The 12121-nt window shown below is 41.7% G+C and overlaps 1 protein-coding gene across 2 annotated transcripts in view; it reads left to right on the forward strand.

Moving 5' to 3' along the window:
* The first annotated feature begins 4835 nt into the window (after positions 1-4835).
* The window catches only part of nfasca (neurofascin homolog (chicken) a), a 156428-nt gene continuing 149142 nt past the window's right edge, over positions 4836-12121 (forward strand). For both annotated transcript variants that reach the window (XM_084349423.1, XM_084349424.1), the window contains exon 1: positions 4836-4998. The gene's annotated coding sequence lies outside the window, so the exon portion shown is untranslated. The remainder of the gene's footprint in view (positions 4999-12121) is intronic.

Below are 12121 nucleotides of genomic sequence, written 5' to 3' on the forward strand. Positions count from 1 at the left end.
CTGGGATATCTTGCACCTGCGTGCCTCTACTTGTGTTCACCTGCAGCCTAATCTGTCATTTTGGCTGTCCGTTTTTCCCTATTCTTTTCATCCATGATAAGCAAAAACTTCCACATTTAATTATCAAAACTGTCAAAGCACTGCAGAATCAGGTTCATCCACAAAATGCATTCCACTTCGACATTTAGCCCAACAATGTCCACTTCAGATATGACAGACACATATCAGCACTGCCCGGTCGTTTCTTCAATTAGTAATCCGTCACAAAGCATGTCAGATAGGACTCACGGTTTTGTTGTCTTATTTTTCCAAACCACCTGGCTGTCCGTGCAGAGTTTTCTTCTTCCATCCTTCATTTGAGTCAGGCTGATTTGTTCCACCTGTGAGGAGCAAGTTTTTTGAGTAAAGTTTAGGTTTCCACTGAATTAAGCCTTAGTTTGACGCTCTCACGATTTCCTTCGTCTTCATCCACATCAGAAAAATACATGTTGAGCAGTTTACTTCAACAAAAGAAATAGGGTACAGAAAAATGAACTGTTCCTAAAGTTAATAATGACTAAAGCAAGAATTGTTCCACAGTTAGAGGTAAAAAAAAAAAAAATGTCTGGCTCCACTCTTCCCTTGCCTGACTGGCTGGGGGGTTACCACCTGGAAAACAAAGCTATTCTCACCAACTTTCAGAATAAAATAATGCAGTTACTAGCAAATGATTATCATAGTGACCGACCTCCAAAACATTACAAATGCAATAGAAGTGATATTTTACACATTTTAAACTAAACTATCTACACAATTTCTACTTGCTTCTTAAGCCCTGTAAATTTCTGTGTTACAAATGAACTTAAATTATTAAATGTAAATTACTGAAACATCAAATACACTGCATTTAGGTTCCTACATTCACTATAAAACACACAATAACTAATGACCAAGTCACAATTATCCATATATGCCACATTCTCAACTTCAACACCATGTCAGCAACACATCTACACAGAGCCCTAGTGTATGACACTCAGCCATTTGCATTTGTCATTTCTTGGAACATGGGCAAGAATGAAATTCAAACCCAGAAAGGCAAGAACCATGGTCATCAGAAATGGGAAGGTGACCAGTAGGTTCCAGCTCCAAGTCCAGGAGGAGGCTATACCATCTCTGTTGAGGAAAGCCCAAGTGCCTTGGGAAGTGGTGTGATGCCTCACTCTCCGAAAGCAGTAATGTATCCCAGACAAGAGAAGGGGGCGGATGAGTGGCTGAGGAAGATCAAGGGATCTGGTCTACCAGGAAATTTTAAGGCCTGGCTCATTCAGCATGGTCTCCTACCAGGACTCACATGGCTACTTGCAATCTAGTGTAGGGCGGTGATGATGTTCTGTGACTCCAGCGATCCAAAGGTCAGGGATGTAGGCGTCACTACAAGATCGGGACGCAAGTTGGCAGCTGACACTAAAGTGGCACAGGAGGAGAGCATTCTGAAGTTGAAGGTTTTATCAGTGTTTCATCATTCTTGTGTAATAGTAGTAGTAATAGTACTTTATGTTTAGTTTGCTTATGTTGGCCAAATTTCCATGCGTGGAACTTCTTAAGGGAAAGTTCACACAAAAATGGAAATTTTGTCATTATCTCCCTACCCCGATATTGGTGGGAAGTCAGGTGAAGTTTTATGGTCCAAAATACATTTCTGGAGCTTCACAGCAAAGCAGTACTGCAGCATTCTCCTAAACAACTGAGGTAGCTGGGGAGCTTGGGGTGAGTCGATAATGACTTTTTTCCCCATGAATTTTCCTTTTTTGGATGAACTTTTTTAGTTTAAGACTTGTTCTGAGCTGCTGCCACAGAGTTGATGAAAAGACAATCAGTCTGCCCCAGTACTGGCACAACATGAAATAATTACTCAAATGTTCTGATGTTAAAGTAATTCTTCCTTAATTACAACTCAGTTACATCAATATAAACTGAAAGATTTTTTATTTACATGACTGCCCCAAAAAACATTTGTGGTATTTTCAACAAAATTATATTCTTTGGTAAATGTCTTACATAAACTTTGTTTTGTATGCATTGATATAGTCAGGGAGGCATACATACATACATACATACATACATACATACATACATACATACATACAGTAATAAGGACTAAAAAGTTAGAAGTAGGCTTTCAGAAGGATTAATCACAAAATGGTATGTATTAAACCATATGAATGATGTGATGTATGCAACCCCGAAACATCAGGAGACTCACTATTGGCTGGCTGAGTGAAGACATCTTGGGTTTACATCACTCTAGTTTTTATTGTTAGTATTGTCATTGTAGTCAGAGAATCGCATTGACACTATTCTACAAAAAATGTTTTGGCTTTATTGTTAAAGTGACTAAGCCTTTTTACTATGAACTCTCATATGTTTAAACTTGGCAGAGTCAGTCAGATGGGCTGTGATTAACATCTGCTTCCAGAGAATTTTTATTTTTTTTCCAAAGGCTTGAAATTGGCATCCAACATTATTAGTTTTCAGTGACACAGAAACACAACTGTTCACACTGTATTCAGCTTTATAACAAATTATAAATCTTTTTAACACAAAATCAGTGTTGGTGGTTTGTGGAATTTCTATGGCTGATTACAATACTTTGTAGACTCACTTTTATCAAATTTGAATGACTAAACATTCCATAGCCATTAAATGTTGCCTATTTAAAGCAATTAAAAAAAATCCAAAGTTTTTTGTGACTGGTCATACAGGAGCCATTAAACCATATAAGCCTATGTGAAAATAACTTGTATCAGTGAATGCATATACTTTGAAATTAGGCTTATATATATATATATATGTATATATATATATATATATATATATATATATATGGAAAATAATATTATATATATATAATTTAATTAAAATTTAACATTTTATTAATTTAACAAACAGGAGCCTCAGTAGCGTGTGGAAAAACCATACAGCCACAACAGCCTGGCACCTCCTCCTCATGCTGGTCACCAGCCTGGTCACACATAGAGCAGGGTTTCTCAGAGACTACCTCCAGAATTTGGGAGTGGAGAGGATGGAATGGCCTGCCAGTAGTCCTGACCTCAACCCCATTGAACACTTGTGGGATCAGCTTGGGCATGCTGTTCGTGCCAGAGTGACCAACACAACCACGTTGGCTGACTTGCAACAAATGCTGGTTGAAGAATGGGATGCCATGCCACAGCAGTGTGTGACCAGGCTGGTATGGTTCTTCCACACGCTAGTTTGTTAAATTAATAAATTGTTAAATTGCCAATATGTCTTGTTTCTTCAGACTTCAATCAACCAATCCACCAAACAACACCAAACGAGTCAATAGCAGAATAAGATGTTTGGCAGAGAAGATTTGGCAAATTTTTCATGGGTGCAGCCCACATACTCAGCTCTGCTGCTCATCCCACAAATGCATGTTTCTTACAAATGTGGCACCATTTAAAAGGAAATAAACAGGCTTTCCAACGGTATAAGATTTATTACCAAGAAGCATTGTTACAACAAAGAAATAATCTACCAACGCAAATGTCCTTACTTTTTGTGCTATGTTTATATAAATATTAATCATAAATGACTGATGTCATGTTTTAATAAGCTTCCCTTAATAACTGACATGCACTATTTATATATTTATAAAAATAAGATGAGCGAACATTTTTAATCATTTTTAAAACAATAAAAAGTTTACTGTCACAGAAAGAATGTAAACAAACAACATTTCGATAAATATAAATAAATAGATAAATAAAAATTGATCTGAGATGATTGTTTGTTCTTATGCAAATGTACAATGCCACACTGATCTACCACGTGAAAGCAGCCACTGATGTGCCGTTGCTAAATAACAAGGTAGCTACTGCTAGCAGAGTTGCTTAAACTTTAGCCTACCCGAAGCTCCTGTCCGTACAGTTTAATGTGCAGCTGACCCAGCTTTTTCTGTCGAAAGGTAACTCCTATGTTAGCTAGTAAAATGTCAAATTTAATTAAATAGCTATCCTAGCCCATATTGGTGGCTAGCCTACTGGAGGATTTTAATATCTAATATTAAAGATGCACTATATTTGGCGGACCCTGCCACCCTTCTAGCTTCAAACTGTGTTCTGGGGACCTTATTTTCAGCTTGTTTTCAGTTATGGAAAACCACATTATTTTTGTAAGATTTTGAGTTCGAATTTCCTCACAAAACCTACATACAGTAGTGCCCCTTTAAGCTATCCGTTAGTGGCAAACAAGAAGCATGTAGCTAATGGTAGCATAACACTAGTCATATTTTGGCAAAAAATATGACTGCTGGAAAGAATGTAACACCAAACATCAGCAGAGAAGGTGTTTCCTGAAAGGTTTTAATGGACCATGATAGCAGCTGCTATTCAAGCTAATGCTAACATTTCAGAACCTTTTCAAGTGGACAGAGGGTTAACTTATTCTTACTGTATGTGTGATTTAATGGCATATCTCCGCTGACGTGGGTTTGTATTATGAGTTTTTATGTGAGATTTTCCCTTTTCTATTAAAACCACACATTTCACACGGAATCTCGCAGGTCAACATGATTGGAAGTTTAGGTTCTGAGCCTTCAGAATGTAACTCTGTAAAAATGACTAATGTCCTTCATAATGACATTTTGAACACAGGGATCTTCGTTTTTGCCCTCCGTCACTCTGCACCTGCACCTGCCTGCCAACCCCTGGCAACGTGTGCAGCGTGTGGACACGGCGTCACCCGTGACCGAAGAGAGAACAGCTGGGGGGGGGGGCAGATAGAGAGAGACACACACACACACACACACACACACACACAGAGAGAGAGAGAGAGAGAGAGAGAGAGCGCTGCACCGCATTGACAGGAAACACGGAGTCAGAGCTCCGGTAACACCGACCGCACGGAGGAGGAGGTGGATAGTGTCTCTGATGCCGCTGCGGAGTTGACGGTGCCCGGTGCAGCAGCGGGGAGAGGAGCGGCGGAGCAGAGCAGGTAAGCGGACACTTTCTACTTTCTACAGTGATGCTCTGTAGTTGGAGCTCCCATTGCCTTGACGCATCGGGTGGTGTCCCGGTTCTGGCTGGGCTGGACCGGGGTGATGATGATAACCGAGGCTGTGAAAATGACAGCAGTACGGGCTGCTGCTGCTCTGGTACCGTGCAGGAGGCTCGGGACGGCATGGCCCCGTCTCACTGCAGTATTTTCCGGGAACCTGGTGCACACGGGCCCCCGCCTCTCTCTGCGCATCTTCTGGATGATGCTGCGGTTTCGTGGGATTTTTGCTGCTCTGCGCAAATCGCACATAAAGGTACGAAAGTCCGGGGAAACGACCGGGCCCGGCCGCGCCGCCTGCATCTGCAGAGGCCCATCAGTGTATGATGTGTGAGGAGAAGTGTCATTGCAGAGGACGAGCGAACAGGACATTTAAAGGGCTGTCAAGTTGGGCTTGTTTGGTTAGGCCCCGGGGCTGCAGCCTGGGCTGCACACAGGGTGAGTCAGGTCTGTCTCTCAGCGCTGGATGAGAGCACATCTGAATGTGAGGGAGGAGACTGCCAACAAAACAGAGCATTTAGAGTCCATTATGTCATGTCAGCCAGTGGACAACACACACCTCAAAACAACACGCACTGTCACAAAAAGTCTGCTCCTGTGGTATTATTACAGTGACATGTGTGTGCTTCAGTAGTGCATTACATAGTGACCTTGGTGTACTTTGTGGTATTTTAATACCTTATGTGGTTTCATAATTCCTATATCATTCCTATAATAGTCCCACAAAGCCTGTCTGCACTCAGGAGCCAGTCTAGATACATTCTTAAATCACTTAATAGGGATTGGTAATATTCACAGTCACAATGTTTCCTGAGGGGGTTATCATCAGCAGTGAGCTCACAGTGACATGAAGGATGTTACGTCATGGTGTTTCTTCTCTTCTAATCTAGGATTTGTATGGACTTCTGAAATAGTGTTACTGTATAATAGTTACTGTAGTTACTTTTAATTGTGTACTGTGCCATCCTTTGGATCTATCTCCTGCAAATCATTCACTTTTACAGCTAAAGTTTAAAATTGTCTTTGTTTGGGATTATAAGTAATAAACAGTTGTATTTAAACTTTTTACCCCAGATTGCTGGAGGCAAACTCTTTCTCGAGAAAATCTCAGAAATGGTTGCCATATCTCGTCAAACTTCTGAATGGAGCCACGTGTTGTGTATTTCAGCCTTTCCAGTTTAAGGTGAGACATGACGTCACTAGCCCACTGTGTGTGGGAGGGGGGTGCTGTGGATTTCCATTTAAGGAGGACAAGGCGTCGAGCTAGGAGAGACGAGAAGGCCACTGCCTCTGTTTGGGAGTTAGGAATTGATATGCCCTCCCGAGCAGTCCCGCAAATGCCAATAAAGGGGTCAGGGGTGATTACCTTTCCACCCATGTAAGAGAATGTCCTAAAGATGGAAGACCAGAATGACCCTAGTACTGGGCATGACCAAAACATATGGAAATGTGTGGCAGTGGCTCGATGGCATCTCACACATGTCGGGTCAATGTCTGGGTACAGTTTGGCTAGTCTACTTCTACAGAGGTGTAAACGGTGAAAGACTTTAAACTGCAGCAGGCCGTGGCGTATACAGATAGAGGATGAGTGTACCGATGTAATAGCAGAGAGCCAATCAATTTCCCTTCAGAGGGATTAATAAAGTAAACCAACCAACCAACCAACCAACCAACCAGGCCCTATCAGAAATCTCTCCCCCAAATTCCTCCTCCCACAAAGTGGTCGAATGAGGGTTTTCCCATGTCTTGAATGATGTTATATAATCTAGATATTTGTCCCTTTACATTTGGATCCATGTCCAGGCATTCTTCGATATGGCCGGATGGCAGGAGGGTGCCTGAAATCTCGAATTTGGAGGTATCTGAAAAAGTGTGACTGAGGGATGTTGTGCATTCTTACTAAATGCTCAAAGGAGGAAAAAGCATCATTATGAAAAAGATTTCCTATAGATTTCAAACCCACCCGAGACCAGACACAAAAAGCTGAGTTTATGAGCGAAGTAGGAAACAAAGGATTGGATGTAATAGGCATGTAAGCTATAGCTTGGTTGTGTTTAAAGTGCAGTCTAAACTGTGACCATATTCTCAGTGAGCCTTTTACAATCGGGTTGTTTGTGTAATAACGTTTGCTTAGAGGAAGAGGAGTGTACACTAAGGCAACTGGAGACATTGGTTGACATGAGAGCTCTTCCATTAGGGCGCACACAGGACCATCCCCCTGCCAAAGACAGGGGCAAATTTGACCAGCGTGCCAGATCTTGCTTGGCTTTCTCTAGGGCTTTTGTGAGGTCAGATTTAAGTAGGTCCTTGTACTCACAGGTCACACAGACCCCCAGATATGTGAAAGAGTCACAAACAACCTTAAAAGGGTAGGGATCATAATTTGAACCGAGAGCTGCCTGATAAATTGGAAAAATTAGGCTCTTTGTGAAGTTAATTTTATATCCTGAGATGTTGTTGAAGTTTGAGATAACATCTAGAGCACTGGGAATAGAAGTATGAGGCTCTGAAATAAAAAGTAATAGGTCATCTGCATACAGAGACAGCTTATGCAGCTGATCTCCTCTGCAGATCCCCATCACACCTGTATTGGCCCTCAGGGCGATGGCTAACCCGCAGATTCCACTGGATACGGTACGGCTGCGTTACGGCTCCGCCACGGCGGCGGAGCTGATCGGTTGCACTCTAGTCTATGTGTTAACTTCCACCAGGTCCGCTGCGCGTCTGCTGCGCCCAGCTCCAGCAGTCCGCAGCCCTGCGGATCAGATCTGAGGACTTCTATTCTGGTAATAATTTTATAATCGCACCCAATTAAACTTACTGGAGGATAGGACTCACATTTACGTGAGTCCTTATCCTTTTAAGAAGGACTGATATTGTAGCTTGAGACAAGGTCAGGGGGAGTGATAAAATTCACTCGGGAAGCTGTCAGGACCAGGGGCTTTACCAGTCTTTTTATCGCCTGCTCGATCTCTGCCACTGAGAGAGGATTATCAAGGTCTGCCCTAAGTCCTGCATCTACTTTTGGTTGTCTCAAGGTTGGCAAGAAACTGAGAACGTAAAAACTTCTCCTTTGCTTCTGAAGCATACAGTTCCTCTTCTGAAGAGGTCGTTAATATTCTTCTGATCATTAGTGAGATCATCTGTGGGTGTTTCAATTACAGAAATCAGGCTAGAGGCTGCAGATTGCCTCAATTGGTGACTGAGAAGTTTAACTGCTCGTTCCCCATGTTCATAGTAATTTTGCCTGGATTATAGATGCATGTCTACTGCACTGTCAGATGTAAGCTTGTCAAATTCTGTCTGCCGCAAAATCCTTTCCTTATAGAGGTCTCCCGATGGTGCACTTGCATGTTTCTGATCGATGTCATTCATAAGACTAATAAGCTAGGTTAGATGTTCAGATTTTTTCCTATTTATGTCTGCAGCATATGATATTATCTGCCCCCTCAGGTATGCTTTTAATGCCTCACACAGAGTTCCAGTGTCCGTCTCGGGCCTTTGGTTGACTTCAAGAAAAAAGTCTATTTGTTCTGATATAAAATCTGCAAAGTCTTTGTCTGACAGAAATCGTGGATTAAAGCGCCAAGTGCGCTGAGGCAAAACTCTGCCTGGAAAACTGAAAACATAACCACTGGGCTATGGTCAGAAACCCCACTACCCTCGTAGTCGGTAGATTTGTGCATCGAGAGGAGTCTGTTGACCAGCAGAAAGAGATCACTTCTTGAGTAAGATTGATGTACTGGGGAATTATTTTTTATTTTTTTCGTTTGAGGGTTTGTGAGCCTCCAAGGGTCTGTCACCCCATACATCTGGACAAAATCATTGATAACATGGGCAGATTTGGAACGTGGCCCAATTGGAGCCTTGGAACAGTCCAGAGTGGGAACTTCCAAATATTTGAATAATAAAACCTCTCACCCAGTCACCCTAATATAAACAGCAGGGATGGATAACGAGAAATAATGGGTAAACACAAAATTGCCAGACTCCCTTAAAATTGCAGCTGGTTATCTTAAAAACATTTATCAACAGGATGCAAGAAAAAAAAGCGTTCAAGTTTGTATGCATGAAGAAATAGTTGCATAGTAACATACCCATATCTTCGCCACGGCACACAGGAGTCCGATTTCTCTGGGGGCATCCCGAAAGTCAGGCGCCTTAGTTAGTCTGGCTTCAAGTGTTTTTGGAAAGCAGGTTGTTGCTGACTCGCTTCCCGTCCGGAGTGGTGATCCTCAATTCAGCTGGGTACCACAGGCCGTATCGTACTCGGTTACAGCCTCGCAACATTGATCTAACCTCCTGGAAAGCAGCCTGGTGTTTGGAGACCGCCTGGGTGTAGTCCAGTAGAATACGGATCTTATCCCCATCCGCGGTGGTTAGCTGCCTGATCTCTGCTGCCTTCTGTAGAATCGCCTCTTTTTCTTGGAAATAGTGGCATTTTATCACAAAAGCTCTGGGTGGTTGATCATCTCCTGGCCTCTGTCGAGCATCTGATGTGCCCGGTCCAGCAGGTTTATCCAGACCGAGTGCCTCTTTGAGCATCTCCGAGATGAAGTCGGCCGGGCGCTTACCGTCCTCTCTGCGCTCTCTCACACCTGTCACCTGGAGATTGCATCTGCGAGACCTCGATTCCAAATCTTTGTTTTTCTCCTATAGTTTTTTTTTTTTTCCCACAATTTCTTTATTGATTTTCAATTTTAATTAACATACGTTCATACACATAACAACAACAGTATAACACTCAAAAAAATAAACAGAAACCCTCAATATGCAGAAACATCAATATGCACAGACACATATATCCAATACAACATAGGTCCATATTTCGGTCCTCCTCTTCATCTCTATTTTTACTTCACAGTACTAATACTCCAGCCATGGAACCACTATTGAGCCATTTTAAGGTCATAAAGGTGGTGGCAACAGATCTTGTCCAGTTCTAGGTTGCACATTCAGGTTATTCATGAAGGTTAGGAAAGACGACCACATCTTGTTAAAATCCTCGAATTTTCCTCTTGCCATGTAAGTCAGTTTATCCAGTGCCAAATTAGATGACAGCTCTGTAATCCATTGGCCCGAGGTAGGTCCCTGGATATCCTTCCATTTTAAGGCAATTACACGTTTAGCTTGCAACAGACAGAAATTAATTAGTTTACGTTTTTTTTACAGTTTTTTACAGAAATTCTCAGGGTATATGTGCAACAAACATATCTTAGCTTCAACTGGAACAACGTTTTCTGTGAGTTTAGAAATTAAGTCGAGAACCTCTTTCCAGAATATCTGCAGTTTTTGACAGCTCCACATACAATGTAGCAGGGTACCAACTTCTTCCATACATTTGGTGCAGTAGTCAGGAATATTGGGATCAAAGTGGTGCAATTTAACAGGTGTGATATAAGTTCTAAGCAACCATTTATACTGTAGGAGTTTGCATCTTGTGTTTATAGTTTGAGTTTGGGCCAGAAGACATGCCTCCTCCCAGTCCTCTATACTGATGTCTGACTGAAGATCATTTTTCCAGGCAGATAGACAACCTGCTAATAGCAAACCATAAAAGATGGATATTTGACCTCTGCCATGTAGGTGGTTAACCATGAGTTGTTCAATGGTAGATAATGAGGGTTCCGAGGTAGTTTTAATTTGGGAGTATATGAAGCTTCTTAGTTGCATGTACTTAAAATGATGTTTCCCAGGTAGGTCACATTTATTCTTTAATTGTGTGAATGACATTAAAATGCCTTCATCATAAAGATCTTTTATTTTGCTTAGTCCTCTCTCCATCCGTTGTCTGAATCCCATATCACGCCTCCCAGGAGTGAAGTTTTCATTTCCCCATATAGGTGTGAAACAAGAAAGTTTGGGGGTGTCATTTAAAAAGGTGTGGGCTTCATGCTATAATATTAGAGTGTTTTTGAGGAAAGGATTTTGTGTGCGTTTTCCAAGTATTTTAGCTTGAGACGAATAGAGGTACTGACACAATGGAAGTTCTATTGCATTATTTTCTATCTTTACCCAAGCTGGAACCTCTGATGTATGGAAGTAATTTTCTCCTATAGTTTCTGCATTTCTTTCTTAATCTGGTAGACTTCGCGTACCAGGGTAGTAATCGTGTCGGAGTGATCAGTAGCCGCGGTCTCCAAGCCAGTGACTTTGCTCGTCATCGCCTCGTATCTGGCATTAGCCTGCTCCACAGAGATTTTCAGCTCCTCCTTAAGGTGCATTATCTGGTTATGCAGTTCCGATGCTTGCTCGTTTGCTTTTTTGTCTATCTTAATTAGCAGTTCTTGTTTCAGATCCGTGATGGCTTGTAGGACGGCTTATTGTCCCGAGTCGTTGTTAGATAGAGCCGACGAGGCTGCCTTGGTGCAGCAGGTGTTAGCATTCATCGCCATCTTGCTCTGTGTGTGCGGTCTGGGCATTGCGTGGAGAAATATGCTACAGCCCACTTAAATACAGGTTATAAGATAAACTGGGGGGGCTAGGTAACCTATTCCTAAAATTCACTTACTCAAAGCGAGGTTGGGAGAAACAGAAAACATGTAAAAATATGGGTCTAGTGGAGAGCTCAGAGACGTACGTACGTCCTCACATGGCGCCGCTCAGACCGGAAGCAAATAATGAACAGTTTTAAGTGACAAGTTCAAGTTCTCAGAAACTTAAAGTTCCAACGTCTCACTACAGAACTACTCCATTACAAGAAATGGCCATTTATTCACAATTTAACCCAAGTAGAAGTACAGAAGTATAATCAGCAAAATATACTCAAAGTATCAAGAATACTAGTCATTAAGAAAGACTACTTTCAGAGTGTTGTATTATTATTCATCCTTATTTATTTATGGTCTAGCTGGTTGAGTTGAAGCTAATTTTAGCCACTCTATATTCTACTGGGTAGTTCAATCTATTACAATGTATCATAATGTATAAGTTCATCATATGTTCACAGTCTACAGATGGAGTAAAGATTACTTTAATATGTAAGATTTTGTGAAGTAGATGTGTAAAGCAGCACTGAAGTACAAGGTAATGTATAAGTACCTAAAGTACAAATATTGTACAG

This window comes from Pagrus pagrus (assembly GCF_965226575.1).
Source record: "Pagrus pagrus genome assembly, chromosome: 3".
In the NCBI taxonomy this organism is placed as follows: Eukaryota; Metazoa; Chordata; class Actinopteri; order Spariformes; family Sparidae; genus Pagrus; species Pagrus pagrus.